Below are 6,376 nucleotides of genomic sequence, written 5' to 3'. Positions count from 1 at the left end.
CGATATTTCTTTAGGACGTATTATAATGGTGTAGCGGGTTTGCATACTTATATCGTAATTGGGGTCTGCATACTTATATCGCAATTGCAGATTTCAAGTGGCATTCCTTTTTAATACATGACTTCCAATGTGGATGCGATATAACATTAAATCATGTTGTAATGGTGTAACGGGTCCACAATAATATCGCAATCATAGTTTTTAATGTGACATCCATTTATGAATTGTGATGTGAAGGTTCCGATACACGCGGATGCGATATTACAATAGGGTGGTTTATAATGGAGTGATTGGGTCCACACCTTATATTGCAATGTGATGAGCCTTTCATAACTTGTGATGTGGTATTCCAATAAGCTTCTTTTGATAACTGAACCGGGTCCACAACTTTATCACAACAACAGTTTGCTGGATTTCACGAGTGTGGAACTTGAGTCGTACTTTCCTACCCCCGCTCTTCCGACAGTTGTTGTTCTTGTTGGCTCTTTGCTTGATGCGTGTTCCTCTTTTCTTCTTCTGATGAATTCTTCCTATCGGTTCTTATTGGGCATATATTACATGCGATACTCCTGATATGACTCCTCTGATGTTAACTCCTTTGATATGTTGGCTCCTCTGATGTTAACTCATTTGATATGTTGGCTGCTCCGATGTTAACTCCTTTGATATGTTGGCTCCTCCGATATTTCATGTGATATCTATGATATGGCTCTTACTCTTGAGCATATGTGATATTTTAATAAGAACAGTTTGTAACAGACTCTTACTCATGGCTTGGCTTTCTTGTGGTTTCGCTCCTTGGCTTCTTGCTCCAGTTTCTTCACAGATCTGCTCTACTTCTCCTTGGCTTCATATCATCATTTAGTATCTAGAGTATCACCATATTGACATCAATGGCAATCTAGATCAACACTTTTAATTCTTGCACAATGAAATTTACCCTGCTTAAAGCATCAACAACTTTATTCAACTTACCACTTGTGTGTTTTATCACAAAAGTAAAGCTCTGCAAAAACTCTACCCACCTAGGATGTTTCTAGTTCAATTTTGGTTGGTTGTTTATGAACTATAATGCATGATTGTTAGAATACAATATAAACTCCTTTGGTAGCAAATAATGTCTCCATTTTTTAAAGTCTTGTACAATAGCATAAAATTATTTATCATAAGAAGAAAAATTCTTCTTAGCTTCATTTAATTTCTTACTGAAGTATGCTATTGGTCTCTGTTCTTGACTCAAAACTGCTCCAATTGCAACTCCACTAGCATCTGTTTCAACTTGAAATACTTTTTCAAAATCAGGTAAAGCTAAAACTGGTTTCTCTGTAATTTTCCTCTTTAGTAACTTAAAATTCCTGTCTTCTTCTTTTGTCCACTTGAATGGCTGATTAGTCTCCTTGATTGTTTCAAGAATTTGTGCACAAATCTTACTAAAACCTTTGATAGATTTCCTATAAAAACTTGCAAGACCATGAAAACTTCTTACCTCAAATATATTCCTTGGAATAGGCTAGTTCCAAATTGCTTGGACTTTCTTTGGATCCATTTTCAACCATTTTTTAGAAACTACAAATCCCAAGTAAATTAATTCCTCTTTCATGAAACTACATTTCTTTAGATTTATCAGTAGTTTCTCTTTCTGCAGAGTTCTTAAAACCAATTTAAGATGCTCTAGATGTTCTTCTTTACTTATACTAAAAACTAGGATATCATCAAGATAAACAATAACAAACTTGCCTGTATATTCCTTCAAGACTTCATTCATCAATCTCATGAACGTGCTAGGTGCATTAGTGAGCCCAGAAGGCATTACTAACCACTCATACAACCCATTGTTTGTTTTAAATGCAGTCTTCCATTCATCTCCTTCTCTAATTCTTATTTGATGATATCCACTCTTCAGATCCATTTTAGTAAAATACTTTGACCCACTCAAACAATCCATCAAATCATCCATTCGTGGTAAAGGAAACCTATACTTGATAGTGATCTTGTTTATGGCTCTAGAATCTATACACATATGCCATTCACTTCCTTTCTTTGGACTGGGTACTGTTGGTATAGCACATGGACTAAGACTCTCTCCGATTAGTCCCTTATCCATTAGTTCTTGCACTTGTTTTCCAACTTCTGCATTCTCTTGAGGAGTTAATTTGTATGCTACTTTGTTTGGCAAACTTGCTCTTGGTATTAGATCAATATGATGACTAATACTCTTGATTGGTGGCAATGCATTTGGCAACTCATCCACAATAATATCAGCAAAATCATTCAACAGAGTTTTGATTTCTTAAGGTAAATCATCTAAGTTTGTAGAAGTCAAAATTACCTTAGGTCTCCCTATGGCAGTAAAATGCATTTCTTCACCTTTTCCAACCTCTTGCAACAGCTCCTTAACACTCATCAACATAACATTGTTTCCAGGTTCTCATTTGTCAGCTTCATCCTTCAATGGTAGTAGTGTATGTTTATTTCCATCCTTCTCCATAGTATAAGTATTTTTCCTCCCATCATGAATAGCTTTCCAATCAAACTGCCAAGGTCTTCCCAGAAATACATGGCATACATCCATTGGCATTACATCACACAATATCACATCTTTATAAGTACCAATCTGTATCTCTACCTTGCATTGTTCTGTCACAATAATCTGATGTCCTTTCTGCAACCATGACACTTTGTAAGGAGTAGGGTGCACTGTCTTCACTAATCCTATCTTGTCCACCATCTATGTAGAAACAATGTTATCAGTGCTTCCACTGTCAATTATCACTTTACAACATTTACCTTTGGATTTGCATGTAGTTCTGAATAAACTCTTACTCTGAGCTGGTTCTCTAGTCTCTTTCTCTGCCTTAAGCAATGCCCTTTTCAACAACAGGGATTCTCCTACATAAGGGGCTTCATCCTTTTCTATAATTTGAGGTGTTTCTTTCTTTGCCTCAGCCACATTCACATTCCTTTGACTTGTTGTTCTATTATGAGGACAGTCCCACATTCCATGTCCCCATTATCCACATGTGTAACATCGAATATCTCTTCCTCTACTTCTTCCTCTGGGTGAAAATATTCCTCTATTAAAATCTACCTTCTGTGGTGGTCTACTACTTGAACTTCCTGCTTCATTCTGATGTTGCTAAAACCTTGGTTTGGTAGTTCCTCTACCTCTTACTGAACTTTTCCCTCTATTCCTCTGATTTTGTTTTCTCAACATTTTCTCTTCTACCTTCAAACCTGCTTGACAGGCATCTTCAATGGTCTTCAGACTCAGCAAGCTGATCTCATCTTGTATGTCATATCTTAAGCCATTGATATTCCTGGCTACCTTATCCATGTCATCCTCTGCATGTCCCGCTCTAATACTCAATCTATAAAGCTCTTCTGTATATTATTTAACAAACATTCCTTTTTGCTTCAAATTCTGTAAATGTTTGAAAAGATTTAATTGATAATATTTTGGCATAAACTTAGCTTTAATTTTACTCACCATTTTGTCTCATTTCTTGATCTTGGACTTTCCTTTTCTTGTTCTGGATGTTTGTAGCTCATCCCACCAAATAGTTGCATGACCCTTCAATCTGGTAACTGAAAATTTCACCTTGTTTTTGTCATCAACCTCCTCATTGTCAAAATATTTGTCCAATGAACTGATCCAATCCATTAGTTCTTTTGCATTGAGACTCTCTTCATTCATAGGAATTTCAACCTACTTTAGCCAACATCTTGATAACTTTGGTAGTTTCATTTTCCTCTTCTTCTTCCTTATAAGATTCTTATGTAGCACTGGCAACTTCTTCATCAGGTGTTCTCCTCTGAGCAATCTCCATTGTGTCCATTCTTGTACGCAGACTCCAGATCTCCTCGAACAAAACTGCATTTTCTTTAGGTCTTCCTCGACCTATGCCAGCTCCCCTCCTTGGCGGCATGTTTACTGTAGTCAAATCAATCCCTGGGCTCTGATACCAAAAATGACATAGGAGGTTGATAAGAATAAGGCGGTTGTCTTCCTTTTTAGATCTATTCAGTCTGGTTGTGCTTATCACATATCACATGCAATAGGAGGAGTGTTAGGAATGCGATGAATAGTCACATGTTGGTGTGATCCACGATATTGCGATGGATTTTTGCGAAGGAAAATTTAGTCACATGAATTAGATCATTGCACTTTCATCAATGGTGGATAGTGATATCAGACGAGCTACTTACACATTGTTTAACCACCCTTATAGAGCCGATAAGGAATATAAACACTTGATCTATAAAATTTCGGGTCCGTTTTTGTAATTAAATTCTGAGCACTTGATGACCCGATATCCATTGGATAACAGAGGCCATCAAATCCTATGGCTTGCAGGTCTTCAACTAGCACACGGGTTAAAAACAAGCCTAACCCCTACAGTTGACTATGACCTAAAAGTTTGAAATTGAGATCGATGGCTAGGAGTGAGTGTGGGGCTTCAACCACGATCAAGAAATTCCGTACTCTCCTACCCCCACAATTGTTGATCATTGTCAATCTAATAGATCTATCGATCTAACGATCTAGATCTATTCCTCCACCATTAATACTAAATGACCGCGATTAACACATAAACACTGAGATTTACAATTAAAGTATGAAAATAGAGAAAATACTTGATTAAGTTTCAGAATGCAGATTCACAGAGGTAAATGAGAGTCTTCACCAGGATTAACACACAGTTGCACACTGAATCAATTTCTTCAATATAATAGTAGTTACAGAGTCTTGGCCCTCTCGGCTCAATTACAACAATTTATCTAACCTTTGTCTCAATCTCAAAACCCTATCTATCACTCAACTCTCACCTCTCACTTAAATCTCAATCATCTCAGCTAAATCCCTTTCCATTACATTTTCTTCTCTTTTATGAGTCAAATCCTATTCTACTTGTACTAACAACTCGATCTGTATCTTAATTAATCTAATAATCAAATCTCTCTTTTTAATCTTTATTACACACCTATGCTAACAACTTATCCCTTAGTCTAAAATAAGACAATTTTCTAATTATTACAATAATGAAGTAATGATCATTTTTGAGAGATCCAACCCTCTCTACAAAAATTGACTTTTGACCACTCTGGTCAGTGAAGTTCAACTCAATTAGCCACAAAATGTGAACAAACCATCACATTGTTGGCTAAGTCTAGATGCTCCTGCATCATTTCATTAGTGTGCAGTGTTGTTTTGGTGTGTTAGTTTGATTTTGCAAACATTTTCCTCTGCTTACCTTGTGCTCTACTTGGTTTTCATATGTCATCCAACTGTTACATTTGTTTTTCTGATGGTGCTTGTCGTAGTACACGAAATCTATCTTCTGCTACATGGGAAATATATGACCCTAATGGTGAGTTAGTGAATTGACAAGGTATATGTTTAGGTTGTACGACTAAGAACATTACCGAATATAGTGTCGTCATCAAGCTTTTGTCAAAAGCTATCGCTCTTGGCATTAGAGAGTTGATCGTGAAACTTAATTCACAACTAAATGTACTACAACTTAATGGACAATATTTAGTTAGAAACCCTCAAATTTTGAGAATGTATTTGCGAGTTCATCTATTGGAATGAGACTTTGATTTCATTACTTATCATCACATTCCAAGATGCATGAACACATTAATAGATGCATTGGCTAACTATGTGTTAGATAGACATTTGCGAAATATGTAAATCATAAAGCATCACATAATATACATGGTACCGCAATGGCATCTCATCTATTGAGGTGGACTTTGGAATGCCCCTGGTTAAAGCTTCCAGGTTACGCTGTACCTCCACAATCAGATCTGCTCCCTCCTCAATTTGGCGTGCTACCTACCTAGCTATCGGGGAAACCCCTAGAGATCTCTCTGGTCCCACATCTACAAATCATCATAAGTCAAACTTCAGTATACACAAAAAAATTAAAAACTTAAAAAACTTCAAAAATAGTTTTTACCTGAATTGGTCCACTGCGCGCCCAGTGGAAGTGGAAGATCTGGATCTCCTTGAAAATCTATGCCTGCGTGTTTCCAATTGTCAACCATGATTATCTACTAATGTAGCCATCCAAAAAATGCTAGAGGGAACATCCGCTGGCCGCCAACATGTCGCGGCATCAACTCTCCTCATTTGAGTAATCGTGAATCTCTGGGCGTTGGTGCATCCACTTCTAACCACTGATAATGAAACAATGTCACATGTTCTAGGAAGAACGTCACCAAAATGGATTTGAAACCAAATTATTTCAGACTCCCGGACTTGCACTTGGTAATTTGGCACTTCATGTAAACCAACAAAACCTCACTCCAATTAAAGACCATGGGATTTAGACACTTGATTGTGTACTGAAAATGAGATTTTGCTGCCCCA

The sequence above is a fragment of the Pinus tabuliformis genome, chromosome 1_2 (genome assembly GCF_031772625.1).
Source record: "Pinus tabuliformis cultivar Carrire ecotype Pingquan chromosome 1_2, CPIR1, whole genome shotgun sequence".
In the NCBI taxonomy this organism is placed as follows: Eukaryota; Viridiplantae; Streptophyta; class Pinopsida; order Pinales; family Pinaceae; genus Pinus; species Pinus tabuliformis.
Note: the sequence above shows the minus strand (reverse complement) of the source record.